The 20,239-nt window shown below is 45.3% G+C and overlaps 1 protein-coding gene and 1 pseudogene across 2 annotated transcripts in view; both read left to right on the forward strand.

Moving 5' to 3' along the window:
- TMEM150C (transmembrane protein 150C) overlaps positions 1-20,239 on the forward strand; it is a 319,396-nt gene that overhangs the window by 223,662 nt on the left and 75,495 nt on the right. The window lies entirely within an intron of this gene.
- LOC311621179 (large ribosomal subunit protein eL15-like) lies at positions 14,584-15,752 on the forward strand (annotated as a pseudogene). Its single transcript has 2 exons — positions 14,584-15,223; positions 15,652-15,752. The product of its transcript is annotated as a large ribosomal subunit protein eL15-like (transcript).

Consider the following 20,239-nt stretch of genomic DNA (forward strand, 5'->3'; position numbering starts at 1 on the left):
AAGAACCAAGCTCTTCACTATTTTATACCTTAGTTTTATCATGCTACTGCATTTTACATAGCCAGGTATTCTGCACTTAGTTTGTAAAGTGTGTGTGTGTGTGTGTATGTGTGTGTGTTCTGATTATCTGATTATCAGTCTAGTGCTATATAACAAACAATCCCAAAACTTGGTGTTTTAAAACTGAAAGTATTTTAGTATGCTTCCTCCCTGTGGGGCAGGAATTGGACAAGTTTTCACTGGGAAATTCTTGTGACCTATGGCACAACAAACAAACCACTAAGTGATACCCAGCTGGTAACTGGGCTGGGCTGGTGGGTCCAGGATGGCTTTATTCACAAGCTCGGCTCTTTGGTGGGGGCGACTGGAAAGCTGGACCCTTCTTTCTCCATGTGTGGCAAGGCCCCTCCTTGTGGTCTCTCCAGCAGCACAGTCAGACTTCTTACAGGCAGCTCAGGGCTCCAGGCACGTGTCCCAAGAGACAGGGGCTAGAAACGGCCAATCTCATTAGGCCAAGGCTACCAAACTAGCACAGGGTCATCTCCACTGTTGGTCAAAATAGTCACAGAGCTCACTCACCAGATTAGGGAAGGTGACATACATTCCCACCTCTCAAATAGGAGAATTTGTAGCCATATTTAATCTGCTATATTATATATACACTGAGTGGCCAGATTATTATGATCTCTGAATGCATAATAATCTGGCCACTCAGTGTGTGTGTGTGTGTGTGTGTGTGTGTGTGTGTGTATCAGAGGCATTCAGAGATCATAATAATCTGGCATATATATATATATATATATATATATATATATATATATATATACTGTTGAAGCTGGAGATATATATATATATATATATATATATATATATATATATATATCCAGCTTCAACAGTTTCCATTAATGGCCAATTTATTTCATCTCTCCTCCCCATCCACTTCCTCTAGCCCTATATTATGTTAAATAAAACCTCAGGCATCAGATTAATTCACCCATTAATGCTAAGTTTTAAAGTGCTATGATGAACAGAGGGTAGCATCACTTTTCGAGGGAAAATCTGTTCAATTCAGGAGCTTTTATTAACACCAAGCTGCTCCTTCCTCTTAGCAATGCCTTCCTTCCAAGAAATCTTAAAGCATTTGAAAAGCAGAACGATCACTTCCCTATATAGCTTCCAGGGAAACGCCAACTGGGCCAGAAGCCAGGAGACTGGGTGTTAGTACCCCGGCCCTGACCAGCTACAGAATAAGAAGAATGGTAATAGTTAGCTTTTATGGAGCCCTCCCTTGCCGCTCCACATTCATCATTCCAATCCTATTACTACTCCCGTTTTACAGGGATGGTGAGCAAAGGTAAGCCACTTGCCCAGGACCAAAGAATGGCAGAGGTGGGATCTTATCCAAGTCACTTCAAGGCTCGGTTTCCTCCTCTGCCCCATGGAGTCCCTCACCCCAGTTCAACCTCCTTCACTATGGAATGTGTATTAAAGGCTCAACAACCCCCTTGGAAATATTTCAAATACTAATAATAAAAGCTGTTAAATTGGGTAACCCATTTTTATGCTTCAAAAAACCAAGAAACATAAAGTGAAGAGTCTGGCTCCCAAGCCTGTTTCCGTTTATCTCACTCCCCTATCCACTTTCTCTGTACTAGTAGCCATCTGATTATTATTCATTTATGCAAATACAGCAAATGTGAGTAAGTGCATTTCTCTGTTCCCCCTTTTTACGCAAAAAAGCACCTTTATATGTCCAGTCACTACGGAAGGTGTTCCAGTGGCCACGAGTAGGTAGCGTCCCAGGCCTTCTCGTTAGCTGCCCAGTACTTCATTGTGTAGACGCACCATCATTTACTTAGCAAGTTTCCTACTGGTGGGCATTGCATTTCCCCCGAGCGTTAGCTGTGACAGGCGGTCAAGCACAGATTGTTAGTTCTGAGCATTATTATGAGAGGACCTCTTAATGCCCTGTTTTGTCCAACGCTGTCAACCCCTTACCCACTCTTGATATTTGTTACGGGAAGAGGTTCATCAGGCTTAATTTAAAGAACCTATACCTTCTTTTGAAGTCTTTTACTAGGGAAACCCCAGGGACCTCAAAATCAGAGCCCACAAATGTATCATGGTCACTTTTTACCAGTCTTGCCTGGGTTTGCCTCTTTTAAAACTCTGCCTATACAACTAGAGCCTTGAGAACAGAGAGATCCAAAGTCGGATATCTTAGAAGTGCTTTTAGGAAAAGATACCCTGGGATATCTGTTTCCTTTACTACAGTTTTTACCATTATAAATCCACACACTCTAGAGACATCCATGACCCCTGACTAAAAAGAGGAGGCAGGAGGCAAAATCCAAGGCAAAAAGGAAGGCACCTCCTGAAGTCAGGTTAAAAATTCTCCTTGTTTCCTTCTCTATTTCTCTCCCAAATGAGGAAGCGATTCTAGAGCTGACTGGAAGGAGATTATGCCTGTTGTGGCCTAAGTGGGTACTATATCAAAGCCATCCCCCGATTTCTGTATCTCTCCGCTCTTTGTCACTGCCTCAAGAGCTTCACTTTTACTTCTCTTAGTTGCTGCCTAAAATTCCACCCATTACTGATTCATTTGTGCTAGAAGTGTCTATTTAAAGTAAGTGTCTTCAGTCATCATGCCTTAAAGTAAATTGGTCTAGTCCATTACCCTATCCTAACACCCAGCATGGATCAGCCACGCTGACAGAATGTGCTGTGGGGTGGGGGGGTGGGGGGGGAGGAGGGGATGCTCATGCTATTGTTGGGACAGGGGCTGGGGAGAAAGGAGTGGGAAAGCTGCAGGGGGTGAGAGGGGTGGGAGGACTCGGACCCACAAGTGGAGAGCTGTTCCCATCTCAATAGAAGAAAGGAAGCAGGGGGCAGAGACACGCACAGGGGAACTGGGTGGGCGTCAGAGGGGACATGTTCTCTTGGTAATTTTACCCAAGAGTAGCCTTGTTTATTTGTGCATGCTTGCCAAGAATGTCTCCGTTGCTTAACTCTGGATCTCGCCTCTGTATTGTTTGTCCAGGTTTGCTATTCCCACTGTAAATTGGGATCTAGAGACGGCAGAACAAGGTATAATTAGAAAGTAGACCCTAGCATACCACGTACTTGGATGGTTAGCAGTACCCTCAGTGACACTCTCCTATTGGCGCTGTGGTTGAACCACAGGAATAGTTTGTTTCATGGTCTGGGTTTCAAAATTCTCAAACATCATTACGCCCACACCAAGAACACGAAGAAACCACTTAGTCCGGAGCAAAGATTTTTAAGGAAGGATGGAGTGGGGGGAGACAAGCAATACACTTAACATTTTTCAAAGAACGAAGTTAATCATTTCTAAAGTGATTCAGCAGAACGGAGCCTTGGCTTCAGGCACGTCTCACTTTCCCATCCACTCCTCTGCGAAGACTCCCCAAGTGGCTGAAGTTTGTAACACAAGGTGCCAAGCTGCCCTATAAATGGCAAAGCAGAGCAGAGCAACATCTGTGTTTTGACAGATCAGCTTCTAGGAATCAGGGGGAAATCATCGTGTAACACCACACGCAATGAACGCTGTGTAAGCCTGACAGACATTAAGCAGCAGTGACCTGGTTTCCAAACTTTCCCTGCTCCTGCCAGGGGTTCCTTTGACATCAGCATGGATTCTCTGGGTCTCCCTCTGGTTTTTACTCCACTCCATTGAAGAGTTTCTCCCCTTTCTGGTCATATCAATACTTTCTCCCTACATATCATCAATGGTATTTCTCCAACAATATCCCACGCATGGTACCTCTTTCTTATGCACCGCCGCCTCCACGACCTTTTGGCTGAGCTGTGGGTGGTAAGTGCTTGGAGAATATTTTAAGAGTTCTGATCGCCTGTGGAGAGCACAGGCGACGCTTCAGGCCACTTCTGGGGAGGGTTTCCTTGGTAAACCTGATACAGACATACCGTGCTTTATTATGCTTCACGTTATTGCTCTTCACTGATGTTGCGTTGTTTGAAGTGACTGACTGATGAAGTTAACTCAGCAGGGGAGAGGGTAGTAAAAGAATTACAGCACATGCAGACAGAGAGGCCTGAAAGAGTGCATGTCACATCATCTAGAAGAAGAGACAAGACATACTCAGACATATGTACGGTGGGGGAAAGTATGTGCTAAATATTTTGGGGATGCAGAGGAAGGCACAATCACTTCCTGCTGGGTTAGCAAAGATGCAGTGTAAGAATTGGAATCAGTTTAATCATTAGAGAAGAGGGGTACTTATTCCAGGCAGAATAAAAAATATACTAGAGGCCCGGTGCATGAAAATTAATGCACTGGAGGGGGCAGTCCCTCAGCCCAGCCTGCCCCCTTTCATACTCCGGGAGCCCTCAGGGGTGGGAGGTGACCCAGCGATCAGGAGAAGGCGATGCCCCATCATACCTCTGCTGCTGCCACTGCCGGCAGCGCAAGCCTCAACTGGTCCTGGTTACCTGAGCCTCGGGCGGCCCTGGGCAGCTGGGCAGCTGCCATCCAAGGTTTGCCTGCGCCTCAGGCTTGCTCTGGACAGCTGGGGGGCTGAGGGCAGGTCTAGTTGCATGGCACACCTGTTCCCCACCCCAACCCCCCATAGGGCTGAAAGGACTGGGGGACTCCAGCAGGGCTGAGGGGACCGGGTGCCACCATCTTGTGGGTGCCACTATATTTGTGATGGTGTGACAGTCAATTTGCATATTCCCTCTTTATTAGATAAGATTGAGAAGATCCATGTGTGTTTAGGAATCTCGTAATAAAGCGATTTAAAATAGCTAAAGTGTGGAGGAGTAGCAAAGGAGCTTGGAAGGTTGGTTCTAGTTTCTACTGGCATTTCATGATAGGACATAGACTTTGGACTTTATTTGGTAGGTAATAGGGAAGCAGGTTTGTGAACAGGGAGTTTCATCATATAAATGGTACTCTAAGATGCTAACCCTGGTGGCTGTGGACAGAATGGTCAGCTAGGAGGCTGTTGAAATAATTTAGGATGAGTTGATCATGCCCTGAAGTACACTGATGTCAGAGGGAATGGAAAGGACCAATGTGCAAAACATAAATAAGGGTTTGAAAATTGACAGCAACTCTATTTAAAAAAAATTTAAGCACGCACATGCACATAATCACTGTGCTTATAAATGAGCTGTATTTACATATATACAGAGTATAACACATCACATATGCTGGCTGTAATTTTCTCCAACTAATACAGAGGTGAATTTATTCCACACATTATGCAAAACAAATAAAATAATACAGACAGGCAAAAAGGCTCTGCATCACTCCTTGAAAGCATGGTGTGTGTGCACACACACATGTTCATGTGTGAACTTGGAATGCAGTGTGCAGCAAAAAGCCTAGGCTATCGATGGAGCTCTGAAATTGCGCTCAGGAGTCAGACTCTTCTCCTTAACTCTGCTCTTACTGCAGTTGGAATTGATGATGAATACAAGGAATTGTTGCTGAAGCAGATGGGAGTTTATAGGGTGTATCTACAGACAAAAACTCTATCATTTCAAGGACAGGACAGTGAAGTTTAAATTTTTCCTTAACAAATAGGATGAGCTAAGGCAATTATGTAATAGGCGGAGATTCCACTTATAACCCTCCTTTTATCATCCAATCAAGTCTATTAATTCAATCTATTGATTATATTTGAAATCTGCACCCTATTCTAGTCTAATAGCTCACTGTCACCCAAAATTTCAGCTCAAAACCACTTCCTGCCTGGCTGGTGTGGCTCAGTAGTTGGGTGTCAATCCATGCACCAAGAAGTCACCAGTTCAATTCCTGGCCAGGGCCCACGCTCAGTTTTCAGGCTTGATTCTCAGTAGGGGACGTGCAGGTGGCAACCAATCAATGTTGATGCTTCTCTCTCATCGATATTTTTATCTCTCCCCCTCCTCTCTCTAAAATAAAGAAAAACATATTTTTAAAAACCACCACTTCCTGACCATGGTATGCTTAGTCATAGTTCGGTCTCCTGCTTTCCCACCAAGGGGATTTGTCAGTCAATGTGTCTGTCTCCGTGATGCCCCTTGCCAGCAAGTGTGTCCCCAGGGCCCTGCCTGAGTAAACAGAGAGCAACCTTTGTGACCCTGCCCCCGGCCACATTTGGATCTGATGCAGGCCTCACCTATCATGATCTCCTTCTCAGGAATTGGGAACTGGGACTGGGACTGTAATTAGCTGTAAGTGTTGGGTCTGAAGATTGTGTATATTCTTGGCACCCACCGTTTGAGGGAAGCCATAGTGAACCATAAGAAACAGAACAATGAACTTAGTCTGGAGAGAAAGAGGACTAGGTGTGCCAAGGGAAGAGGAGGCTACAGGCCCCATTACTCCAGGAGGTATGAGAGATATATAGATGATAAATAGATAGATAATAGATAGATAGATAGATAGATAGATAGATAGAAAGAAAGACAGGTGGATAGATAGATTGATAGATAATAGATAGATAGATAATGATGATGAAGATAGATAGATGATAGATAGATAGATATATGGATAGATAATAGATAGATAGATAGATAGATAGATAGATAGATAGATAGATAGATAGATGACAGACTACAAGCTACTCTGGTTTCTAATGTATTTCAGATCTAAGAACTAGGATTCCTGGATCTTGGGGGGCCAAGATGCACTTCCTTCTAGGGTTCCTCAGCATTTCCCTGCATCTTTACAGTGAGTCCCCCTTTAATTTCAGCCAGTCTGAAGTCATTCCCGTTCTATGCTGCAAACATGCCTTAACTAACTGTTCCACAGCACCTACTTGGTGCTCTGACTGAGCACTTACCATATTCTACTGTAGCTGTTAGTTTGCTGTTTCCCTTCCTAGTTGGGCATCGAACTCCCTTGAGGACAAGAACTTTGTCCTGTTCATCCTTCGTATTCTCAGCACTTAGGAGAGTGACTGGCATATAGCGGATAGGCAGTCAATTTTTAGAAAGTACTGTATGAGCTAGGGTCAACCCTTTCACAAATTGTATTGATTCTGCCTTTATTGTAACTCAATTTTTCCACTAGGTTTTGACAGCACAGGTGTTCCACACAAGCAACTGCTTCTGGCTGCCCTGGGAGTCTCAGGGTGCAGACCGGGAGCTGGGAAATATTAGGCTCCTGGGCTGGAAGGAACCTTTTACCGAACACTGTTCTACGGAAACCTAGGTAGTTCTGCAGTGAAAGATGGGCCACTCTCTTTTATTTAAAAACATTATTTAACTTCACACACACACACACACACACACACACACACAAATATTGTGACATTACTAATTAAAAACTAAACATTTTTTTTAAATCATCTGGTATGTCATTATTGCAATAAAATAGCCTGTTTTCATATGTCCACCTCCCCTGCTGGTCTGTTTGTATGCGTTACATAACATTGTAGTCATCATTCAGATAAAATGTTTCTTTTTCACTTAACAATGCAATCATAATTATTTTTCCAAGTTGCTACAGAGACTTTCTAAGCTTTAATGGTTCCATAGTATTTTAATAGTTAGATATGCATTAAATCACTTAAATTCTGCTGCTGTGGACATTCACATTGTTTCTCTTTTATTCTTTTCCTTCCTTTCCTTTCCTTTCCTTTCCTTCTTTCTTTCTTTCCTTCTTTCTTTCCTTCTTTCTTTCTTTCTTTCTTTCTTTCTTTCTTTCTTTCTTTCTTTCTTCCCTCTTTCCCTCCCTCCCTCCCTCCTTCACTCCCTCCTCCCCTCCCTCTCTTTATGCTATTATAAATATAGTTGCATTGGACATATGTATGTAAATTCTTTTCTTTTTTTAGTTTGATTCTTTTAGGATAATTCTGTCCAAAGCCCAGTTACTGGAATAAGGCTCTGCTTTTATTCGATAGCAAACATTTACTGAGCATCTACTGCTTCAGCTGCTAAATGCTGAAGACATAATGATGACAATGATGTCCTGACCCTCAAAGAGTTCTCTACCTGGTGATGGAGAGAGACATTAACAGAAACATCAGAATATACCGCCATAGAATGCTATCTCTATATATAAAAGGCTAATATATAAAGTGTCTCCTCAGAATTTGTACCAGGAGACCGGGAGTTTGATTGCTTGCAATGACATGTGCTGACCACAAGGGGCAATGCAGAATGAAGGAAGGCTTGGCCAGCACCCAGAAGGCCCTGATCAGCCCCCATCGCTGGCCAGGCCTAGGGACCCTATCTGTGCACAGATTTCATTCACGGGGCCTCTAGTAACATAAATAAGAACAAATTGCTGTGGAAGCCCAGACTGACTGTTTGGGGTGGGGTGAATGTGCTTGACTTGTCATATCTCTTTCTAAAAGATGCATATGTTCCCTGCTCCCAGCAGTGCATGAGAATACCTTGAATCTCTCTAGCACCAAGGTCATTCCTAAAGACATTTAAAGAAGGGAATTTGCAGCTCCCCTAACAGTAATAATGATACTTTATTAAATTCTTATCATGTTCCAGTGCTATACAGTATTAGATACATGTTCCAGTATCTAATATAACACATGAATCTAATGTGATTCCTTCAACAACCACATAATTATTATTATTGCTCCATTTTACAGAATAGGAAGTAGAGGCTCAAAGATGTGAAGGAACTTGCCAGAGTCATACAGCTAGAAAGTCATGGAGCCAGACTATGAACTCACCCAGTTTAGATACAGAATCACACTCTCCTGTGGATAATGCAACATCGTGGCCCTAAACTAAAATCCGCCTTTCACCGGGGATGCGGCACCGTTGGGCTCTATTCCCTGTAACTGCAAGGCCTGCTTTCCAGGGACCATACATTTTACTGGGAAGCCTTGTGTTGTTCCTGAAGCCTCGAGGACCTGGCTTTAAGTCTGTTCTCTTTCTTGTCTTCAACTCACACTATCAGGCCCCCTTCCCAACTCTCATTCCTTTATGGCTTAAAGGTGCTGGTTGAGCCTATGCATATTCGGATAATCATTTGGAAGCCCATTCTGATGCACACTGCTATTAGAGTATCTAATGCTGTGGCAGAGAAGACTATGTTCTTTAGCTTCTTATTAAGTCAATGTGGTCTTCCTGGAAGGGAACACTGTGCCTCCTTCTTTAACATTTCTATTTCCAGTCTAAAAAGATTTCTAAATCTTTTCTCATATCACTGAAGTACGTAATTGTGTACGTAAATATACGTCTATGTCAACTTACCCACATACAAATAAGGGTCCTCATAAATGGAATGATTAGAAACGAACTTGCATCTAAATCGGGAAGGAAAAAAAAAAGTTGCCTTTGGTTGGGCTCCCAATACACAGCCATAAAGACAGCGGTTCCAGACCCAGCTTAGGAGCTGGGGAGGGAGTGGAGCAGGGGAACAGGGAGCGGGAGGCAAGCTGTGCAAGGGCCCGTTTCAGGTGAAGTGTCTGCCTGGCCTGTCCCCAGGGGAGCTCCAGTGTGAATTACTCCAGTTTGCCTCAGTGAAAGCCAGGGAGTTGAACCTGCACAGCGAATCCCTGGCTTTGGGCCACTTCACGGGGATGTAAACGCCTGCACTTGGGCTCTCCCGCCTGGGGCAGGGCAGGCCCAGTGACCCCTGGACGCCCTCTGAGGAAGATCACCGTTGTGAGATGCTGGAAGAGGTGGGGGATGGGTACCCAGCACCAGTGAATGGCATCCTGCTTGGAGCAGGGTCTGCTCCCAAAGTCCCCTGCCCAGCGGGTCAGAGCAGAGGCTCCGGAATCTGGCTGTGACTCCGACTTCGCTGTGCTAGGTATGGAGCCTGCCCTCACCGGCCTGCGTTTTCTTTCCCTTTGTAATGGGAACAATCTCTTCTGGGGAAGGTGTAAAGATTTAACGTATTTCATTTTAAGGACTGTTTTGATGACTATGATGATAAACAGGTGCTCAATAAATGGCAGCTATAGGTTCGAATTTGATGTAAAGATGATTTTTTAAGTGTACTCAGCCCAGCTGTATCATATACATGAAAAATCTTTCCTCATATCACAAAATATGTATCAGTTATATAGAAAGATGATATATTCTCCTATCAATCACTGCACCTGTGTAAACAACTCTTCCCTCGGAGAGCCATCAGTCTGGAAGTCAGAAATAAGCTTCTTTTAAGCACACAAACAGGAATAAATTTCTTGCTCACCAGTGCTTTTTATGTGTAACTTTTTGTAAGGAAAATCTTTAAACATATACAGTAAGAGAGAAGAGAGCATAATGAACCCCTGGAGAATATATATCAAAGCACCCTCAATTCTCCCAATTAGTAGAATTGGGCACCTTACCATGACTAACTGTTTAGATTTATTGAAGGGTGAAGTAGTTGTGATCAATGACTAATTGTTTAGATTTATTGAAGGGTGAAGTAGTTGAACAATGGAGAGTTTTAGCTGAAATAGCTCAAATGCTGCCTTTATTTCTTAAGAACGTGGTCTAGAATTTTAGATTTGGAAGGGAGCTTAAACGCTATTCACTTGAGTGGAAGTAGGCAAAGGGGGATGAATGGGGACATCCGGAATAGTGTCAACAATAAAACTAAAGTTTTAAAAAAGCTATTTATTTGGACCCTCTCATCTCCTGGATGAGAAAAATCAACTCAGAGAAGTTTAAAAATTAACCAAAGGCACACAGCTGGCCAGGAGAACAGAAGAGAGCAGAATTGGGTCTCCTAGGTTTTTTTTAAGGATTATTTTAGGCTGATTATTATTTATTATTATTATTTATTTTAATCCTCACTGGAGGATATTTTTTTCCATTGCTTTTTAGAGAGGGGGGGCAGAGAGAGAGAGAGAGAAAGAGAGAGAGAGAGAGAGAGAGAGAGAGAGAGAGAGAGAGAGAGAGAAACATCAACGTGAGAGACACATCGATTGGTTGCCTCCCACACGCATGCCAATTGGGGCCTGGGATCAAACCTGCATCCCAGATCTGTGCCCTTGACTAGGAATTGAACCTGAGACCTCCAGTGCATGGGCTAACAGTCTAAGCACTGGGCAATGCCGAGGGCAGGGTCTCCTAGTCTTGCAGGCTCTTTCCACTACCCCATATTGTTGGCTATCCTTTCCCCTTCATTTTGCTGTTACCCCAGTGTGGGGTCCATTTCCAGCTGAGTACCTACATGCCGAGAAAAGCAGTTGGGAATAGTTTCAGCTCCCCCCTAAACATAAAACCCTGTTCTATGAAATGTCAAAAAAGCAACAATCTATACAGACGAAAAAATTTAAATGGGGATTGACTGCAGATTGGCACAAGGAACCTTTTTGAGGTGATGGAAGTGTTCTGAAATTAGATTGTAGTGGTTGATTGCACAGCTCTGTAAATTTGCTAAAACTGTACGCTTAAATGGGTGAATTTTGTGATGCCTGAATTAAATTATATCTCAATAAAGTTGTTTTAAAAGATGACTGCATACAGATATTTAATTATCTCATAACAAGACATCTGAAGTTGGTTCAAAATTTGCTCCAGCAGCTCCACAATATCATCAGACTCCTGTTCTCACTGTGTTTCCAGTCTGTCGCTCTGAGCCCGGTGGCCTTCGGGCCTCACGCTCATCTTCTCACGGTCTCAGCATGGCTGTTGCAGCTCCTGGGTCAGGTCCACATACACAACAAGTAGAAAAATGGGGTCAGTGAGTTCTTAGCTCCTGCCAATCTCCTTTAGAAGAGAAAGTCCACCTGCTGACTTTTTCTAATCTCTCATGGGACAGAACCAGGCCACATGCCACCCCTATATGCAAAAAGGTGAAAATGTGAGCAAATGGCAAATGGGAGTGGAGGTAGTGCTAGGGCTGGATGCGTTGCTCTCCAGAAATGAAGTAAGTTTCTGTTGGCATGAAAAAGAGGAGGGAGGCCGAAACCGGTTTGGCTCAGTGGTAGAGTGTCGGTCTGTGGACTGAAAGGTCCCAGGTTCGATTCCGGTCAGGGGCATGTACATTGGTTGTGGGCACATCCCTGGTGGGGGGTGTGCAGAAGGCAGCTGGTCGATGTTTCTCTCTCATCAACGTTTCTAGCTGTCTATCTCTCTCCCTTCCTCTCTGTAAAAAATCAATAAAATATGTTAAAAAAAAAAAAAGAAAAAAAAAGAATGAAAGCAAACTTAAAAAAAAAAAAAAAGAAAGAAAGAAAAAGAAAAAGAGGAGGGAGAGCAGAGATGGATATTGAGTAGGCAGCTAAAGGTGCCTTCCACAAACAGGAAATTCAAAATGTACTAAATGTGTTATTGTTTTTTCAGAGATTTTATAGCATAACTAGAGTCCTAGTGCCTGAAATTCATGCATGAAGGGGGGGGGGGCGTGTCCAGGACAGCCCAACATGCACCCTCTCTAATATGGGACCCCTTGGGGGAATGTCCGACTGCTGGCTCCCAACCGCTCACCTGCCTGCCTGCCTGATGCCCCTAACTGCTCTCCCCTGAAGCCTGATCCCCTTAACTGCCCATCCCAGCCAGCCTGATTGCCCTAACTGCTCTCACCTGCTGGCTTGATCACCCCTAACTACCTCTGCCTTGGCCCCGCCACAATGGCTTTGTCTGGAAAGACATCTGGTCTAATTAGCATATTACCCTTTTGAGCTGGCTGGTCTGCTCTGAAGGGGGTCCCAGATCAGGGAGGGATCCCCTTGGGGTCAGGGCTGGCCCGGGCGAGGTGCCTGGGGTGATTTGCAGGCCGGCCATGCTGTCATTTGGTTGGGGAGGCAGCTCTGTTTGGAGTGGGGCCAGCCTGGTTAAGGGGCTGAGGGCCGTTTGGGGGCTGTTGGAGGGCCAGCCAGGCCCCCGGCTTTCTCTAGAAGGATGTCCAGAAGGTCTCCTGGTCTAATTAGCATATTACTCTTTCATTAGTATAGATGGTTAAGAGCACAGGCTGGGGGAAGAGAATGCTGGGATTCAACCCCAGCCCCACTCAGCTCACCATGTAACCGTAAGGGAGTTAATTCACCACTCTATGTCTCTGTTTCCTTCACTGTAAACTGGGGATAATAATGACACCTACTTCATGGAGTTAGGTGAGAACTAAACGTGTTAACACATTAAAGTGTTTAGAATGATGCCTGGCATATAGTAAGCACGGGGTGAGTGATGTTATGATGCATGGGTGTGATTCCATGTAATTGTGTTATATTGGTACCTCCTTTATTCATTTTCATCCTTTTAATCAATAAATATTTAATGTGTACAAGGCAGTGACCTGGACATTTGAATAAAACTATGAGCAAGCTAGCCTTTCTCCTGATCCTGCTGATCTTGAATTCTGCTGGGAGAAAGCAACAATAAATAAGTCAACAGATATATAAATGAGATAATTACAGATCATGGTAAGTACTGTGAAGGAAATTAGCAGGGTGATGAGATAGAGAATAAAAGCAGCAACTGTTTTAGAACAGGCAGGAAACAATTTAGCTGAGACTTGGCCAAAGAAACAGAGCAATCATACGAATAGTCGAGGAAAGAACTTTCCAAGCAGTAAGGTCAGTTCGTGCAAAAGCCTTACAAGGAGGGAGAAAGACTTTGGCCTATTCTGGCCTGTGGGTGCAGAAGGCCAAGATCGCCGAGAGAAGGTGAGCGGGGGTGGAACCTGGGTGTGGAACCCGGGTAAGGCTGAGGTGGTGTCCGAACCCCAGGCCACAGAGTGCCTTGTAGGCAGTGGGAAGGTGATAGGGTTTTATTCTTAGTTCAATGAGAAACCACTGAAGAAGGAAATGGTCTGTAAAGAGTATTTATTATAACCACTCTGGCTGCTGTTGAATTGAGGGAGATAGGAGTGGGTCTAGGGAGACCAGCTGTAAATAATGATAGGTTGAATGACAGTAGTGCAAGGGAAATGGAGGAGTTCAGGGAATGTGCGTGTGCGCACAAGTGTGTGCGTGTGTGTGTGTGTGTGTGTATGTGTGTGTATGTGTGTGTGTATATATGTGTGTGAGTGTGTGTGTGTGAGTGTGTGTGTGTGTGAGTGTGTGTGTGTGTGTGTGTGAGTGTGTGTGTGTGTAATAAGAACCATTCGTCCCACCATGAGGCTCAGTGGGGGAATTCAAACTGCTCTGAGTCTTCTCACGTTGGTCAGGGGCACCAGCTGCCCGTTCATTCCACCATTACTTTTCGACGTATGTGGAGACCCACCTCGGTCAAGAGCTGTTGTCCACATGAGGAGGTCATCGGAAAGGCGAGCGTCACTGGCCGAAAGATGGACAGGCATGTGGCGATCACTGTCAGTGATGGACCTCAGGTACTGGGCACAGACTTGAAGGCCTCCTGGTGTTGATGAGAAATGAGTCTTCCTCTGGAAGAAGCTTGGAGTTTCTCAGACTTAAAATCTTCTGTCCTCATTGTCTTGCCCCCTCCTCCTCTTTTCCATCCCCACAGTAGTGAGGGGAGACTGGCTCTATAAATATTCACCTGAATCCCCTGTTTTACAGGTAGACTTAATAACAGGATTTGCAATCTCGGTGTTCTTTTTGTTTTTTTCTGAAATGGGTGACTCTTGTCTGTGTGTCTAGGGTGATGACAAGTCCTCAGGGGCAAATGCGAGAGAATTCCATAAGGTGGGGGAGGTTGGGCTCTTCCTTCTGTCTGGCCGCAGCCATCAGGTAAACCAAGATGGGCGCTTACAAGTACATCCAGGAGCTATGGAGGAAGAGCAGTCAGATGTAATGCGCTTCCTTCTCTGGGTGTGCTGCTGGCATCACTGTTAGCTCTCTGCGCTGCACGGGGCCTCCCCCCACACACCCCTCTCCCACCCACCCCCCCTCCCCCCAGCCAGACAAAGCACGTAGGCTGGGCTACAAGGCCAAGCAAGATTATGTCATATATCGCATTCATGTGCACCATCTGGCTGCAAACACCCTGTTCTTAAGGGTGCAACCTATGGCAACCTGTCCATCACGCAGATAACCAGCTAAAGTTTGCTCGAAGTCTTCAGTCTGTAGCTGGATGTGAGCTGGATGCCACTGTGGGGCTCTGAGAGTCCTGAATTCTTACTGGGTTGGTGAAGATTCCACGTACAAATGCTTTGAGGTTATCCTCATTGGTCCATCCCATGAGGCTCTCAGAAGAAATCCTGACACCCAGCGGACCACCAAAGCAGTCCACAGGCACCGGGAGATGCGAGGGCTGACATCTGTGGGCCGCAAGAGCCGTGGCCTTGGTAAGGGCCACAAGTTCCAACACACCATTGGTGGTTCTCGCCCTGCCCCTTGGAGAAGGCGCAATACTCTCCAGCTCCACCGTTACCGCCAATGTAAGTAATGTTTGTAAAATTCTTACCTGATCAACAATTTCGGACAGTCAAAAAAAAAAAAAAAAAAGATAGGGAGGTTACATTAATTAATACTTTCTAATATTAAGTAGATAGGTAGATATAGATATTTTACGAATATGGGTAGAGCTGCTGTTATAGAACAAGACCTCGGTTTTACTGCTCTAGTCTGCCAGCGTTGGGAATGGCCAGGGGGTAGGACTGTTCCCACACTCCTGGGTGGGTGATTTGGGCAGAGTTCCACAGGATGCAATAGCCACCAAATTGCAGTTTAAAAAAGAGCCAACCAGGCCCACCCCTCTGTCAAAATGACAGTGACTAGTGGTCTGCAGGCATGAGGTCCCTCCCCTTTCCCCGTTAGATGCCTGAATCCATCAGCCAAAGCTGCTCTTAATATTATTTCTGATCAGGTTTCATCTGTGAGAACCTGGTCATGGGGAAGGACAAGGGATCCCATGGTGACCTGGCTCGGATCCACTCTGCGTGGGTGACTCTGCATCTAAAACCGTAGTCCGTAGAGCTAGATCACCTTACATCCAAGGCTTCACTTTTGTAGCTGACACCCAGAGAATCTGGCTGGCTCAAGGTGACACAACCAGGGGACGGTCCAAAAACCATCTTGGACAAACGCAGTTGCCTGACAGCAGGTTGTTGGGTGGAATGTAACTGAATTGGCTTGGCTTGACTACCGCAGGGAACTCCTCCTCCCCAATATGTGGGGGCCTGGCATGCCTATTTATAACGCAGAACTGCCTCTTGTAAAGCTGTGCTTGTGGAGTCCTGACCTTAAACGTGGCCTCGCTCACTCACCATTGTGGGGAGAGCAAACTGAGCCAGTGAAAGCAACGGAGAGTGCTTTCAAACAAGGATGGCTCTGTTACTTTCAAATAGTGTATCTATAGTGACAAACGCTGTTAACAAAGGACGGCCAAGGAGAGGTCCAGTCAGCACCCCCATAGAGAGGACCGGGCCAGCCTGCCTCTCCAAGGCTCAGAGCTCTGCGAGCTGGAAAGGGCTGCCCGAGGGGAGGTTGGAGGTGGCACTGTGGAGAGAGGGTCTGTAGAGGCCAGGGGCAGAGACCGCCAGGCCGTAGTGCTGGTTGCTTACTTTTCCATTGGTGCATTTGAAGAAGCAAAAGGTGAGGGAGATAATTAAGTGTGCACATGTAGTGTGGAGCTATATATAAAAATTTGATAAACGCATGCAGTAGCAGCTGTGACCTGAGGCTGCAGGGCCTGGCTCTCAAGACCTGATCTTTAATTTTTTTTTTAATCCTCACCGGAGGATATTTTTCCCATTGATTTCTAGAAAGAGTAGAAGGGAGGGAGGAATGGGGGAAAGAGAAGAAGAGAAACATCAATGTGTGAGAGAGAGATTGATTGGTTGCTTCCCACGTACCCCTACTTTGGCTAGGAACCTGCAACCAAGGTACGTACCCTTGACAGAGAATCAAACCCACGATCCTTTGGTCGTCCTTGCTCTAACCACTGAACAACCATCCAGGACAGGGATCTGTTCTTTAGAAATGAATAGCCCAAGGTTTGTTAGTAATTACCTTCTGTCAAGGGTCAATGTGCTTCAAATGAAGGCGGAGGCAGTCTTTAGGAGAAAGAGCAGGATAAGATGTTGGAAAAGGAAACAAATAGCCTGGAAGTAAAATAGGTTTTTGTTAGCAAGGAGGCAGCCTCAGCTTTTTGAGTGCTTTTGCAACTCCGTAAGCAAAAAAATTAAGTGCCTGTTTTGTGTGTCAGGAACTGTGCTAAGATACTGCGGTATCTAAGGTGACCGGGTTACTAAGGTGAACAAAGCAGCCGGGCAAGAGACCAGGGTTTTTGAAGAGAGAGGACCAAGAGCAAGATACTGAGGACCACATCCCTGTCCAGGGTATTCCTGTGAAGGAATATATGAGGAAGTGGTCAGAGAGGAAGGAGGGAATCCAGCCTGGCCTGTGTGGCTCAGTGCTTGAGCATCAACCTATGAACCAGGAGGTCATGGTTCCATTCCCAGTCAGAACACATGCCCGGGTTGTGGGTTTGATCCTCGGTGGGGAGCATGCAGGAGGCAGTCAATCAATGATGCTTTTTCATCACTGATGTTTCTATCTCTCTCCCTTTCCCTTCATGTCTGAAATCAATTTTTTTTAAAAAAAATTTTTTTCAAGAAGGAAATCCAGGAGGTTATGATGACATCCCACAAAAGGAAGGGTCCTTGAGTTTCCAGGAAGACGGAAGGGTGGAGTAGGATTCCATACAGCAGTCAGTGGAACTTGGTGCTGGAAGGTCATTCCTTGTGGATCTCCAAGAGAGCATTTTGGACAGAGTAAGTGTAGAATCCAGATTGCTGGGGCTGAAAGTAAATCAAAGACCAGAGAAAAGAGGAGGTGGCAAGTGAAAACTATGTTTTTGATAAATTTCTCATCAAAGAGAAGGAAAGTAATGAAATAGGAAGTTGTCCGAGAAAGCAGGAGCTCTGAAAGATGTTTTTAGGATGAAATTTGCCCATGTTTGTAGGCTAAGGGGAAGAGACACGTGGCAAGAAGAGATTACTCTTAAGAGGAAGCGTCTTGGGAGAGGACCAAGGGAAGAATAACAACCGGTAGAATTAGGAGGCTTAGAAATAAAACGAGGACCTTCATCTTATAAGAGAGTGGGGTTGGAGGAGAGGAAGAGACAGCAATAGCGATAGCAATAGAGATAGAGACAGGGATAGTGATGGATTCTGAGAGGATCTGAATTACAAAAGATGAAAAAAGATATTTGGGCAGAGAGAAGTTGAGCTTCTGTCCAGGGATGGTATTTAAAACTAGAGGCCCAGTGCATGAAATTCATGCACTGAGGGGCAGAGGGTCCCTCATCCCGACCTGTGCCCTCTCACAGTCTGGGAGCCCTGCGATTGATCACCCCAAAGAGTTAGGCCCTGCCCACCCAGCCAGGGCTCTGTGATGGATTGCTCCCCCAGAGGGAGGCCCCACCCACCTGCTACAGCACCACCATGGAGTAGCCTGGGCCTCCCTCTTTAGGGGCAATTGTGGAGCCCCTTGATTGATCGATCACCCTGCCAGACACTGGCCTGGGCCTCCCCTTGCAGGGCAATCATGGGGCGCTGGCCGGGCCCCTAAACAATTGCATCCCACCTGTCTTGGCTGGCCTGGCACCAGTGGGTGTCATAGCATGGTCGTCCAAAAGGTCATCTGGAAGGACATCCGGAAGGTCGTCTGGCTGCCTGGTCTAATTAGCATATCATACATTTATTATTATAGATACTTAACAACTACCACAGGGTAGGCATCAGAGCTGGGCAGCTGAGGAGGCAGACAGCAGAGTGGAGCAGCAAGATTGTAGGGCTGAAGCAACATCTCCTAGCTAGAGCTTCAAAAGACTGAGTGAGAATGATCCAAATTCCTCAAAAACCGTCATTTATGACAAAAAGAATGTGATACTATGAAATTATTCATCTTCAGCTCTCTGATTTAGAAGTTTTTTTTTTCTTCAAGTAAATAATGGATGCCTTCCATAAACTTACTGCATGTTGGCAAAAGGTCCAAAGAGAGGGAATTGATTGAAATCAAAACTGTGCACACTCCCTTGGCTGACTCTCTTGCACCAAACAACAATCTCGTGGTTCAACTAGGGGACTGGGGTTCCATGAATTTCAGAACACGGATCTGGCGATTATTTAAGGCTCTCCGTCTGAGCACCAGTCACAGACCTCTTTGCAACTCTGCTCTCCCATGGCGGGGAGGAGAGAGCGTTGATCACACCTAGCACTCAAGAGAATATAAGAAAGAGCTTGGGGATGCCCAGTGCATAATATGGAAACTGTCACCAAGGTGACTGTAGCAACTTCAGCCCGGAGTTGACCAAAGCACAGTACTGGCACCAGCTGTGCTGGCTGAGGGCTAACGGCCAGCAGAGAAGATTCTGAAGGATTATAGGCCCTCGATCTATAATAGAACATGCAATATGTGGCTGTAGTCTTTTCAAAACGGAATTTTCTGACTGAAAGGAACCTTTTGTCCAATCCCAGACCTTTAGTGGGAAGGAAGCTGTGACAGCTAACTATTTAATTGAAGGTTAAACCAACACTTAGATTCATGTGGATCTTTTAATTTTTATGTTTTTACATGAATAGTAATCTTTAGCATTTATAAGTATCACGCTTTATGCCAAGCATTCCAAATATTATCACAGTTAATGAACTCAGATACTCTATAAAGTTGTTTTCTATTCTTCAGTTACATCCCCTGTAATATAGGGATCATACTATCACCTTCGCTGCAGGGTCCCTTTGGATCTTTTAAATCAGAGCCCTTACTTCCAACTTCCTTATCGGAAAGCTTAAGTTATAACTTACATACACATGCAGGGGGTTTCTTGATACATATCACTCACTTGTAAATCAGGTCTGATGACAGAATGAGACCCCTCAGAAGTTTTAAGATATAACATGGAATGCATTACGTTGGCATGTAGAGCTGACCTATTGACCCAGCGGGACTCATGGCATAATCAGAACACAGCTTTCTTCCCTGCTCTCATGCCTGTTCAAGCCTGCTCCGAGGGGCCAGTTGTCTTCTGGCTCTTGGATGGATTAATTCATAGGCCCTGTAACTTTTTTTAGGTCACCCTTAAATAATAAAAAGGCCTCTAGCTACTGTTAGTAAACACACACACACACACACACACACACACAAAGTGTTATATAAGTAGTTAATTTGTCTGGAGCAGTGTAAAAATGCAAAACTCCATACTTCGGAGGCAAAGGGAGTCACGGCATGCTTCCTCTGATTTCTCCCAGCCGGAGCCGCTTCGGTCTGGCACTCACACTAGGCTGCCCAAGGCCTCCGGGACTAAACGGGGGAGGCGGGGCCAGAAAGGCCTGGGGGGTCCAGCTGCCATCGCTCCCTCTGGCCATGGCAGGTATTTCCAGTGACACTTTCTCTCCTGGGCACTTTTACGGGTTTGTCAGAACCACCGCTGGGGAATCTCTCGCCACCCA

This window comes from Pipistrellus hanaki (assembly GCF_964339955.1).
Source record: "Pipistrellus hanaki genome assembly, chromosome: 1".
Classification (NCBI taxonomy): Eukaryota; Metazoa; Chordata; class Mammalia; order Chiroptera; family Vespertilionidae; genus Pipistrellus; species Pipistrellus hanaki.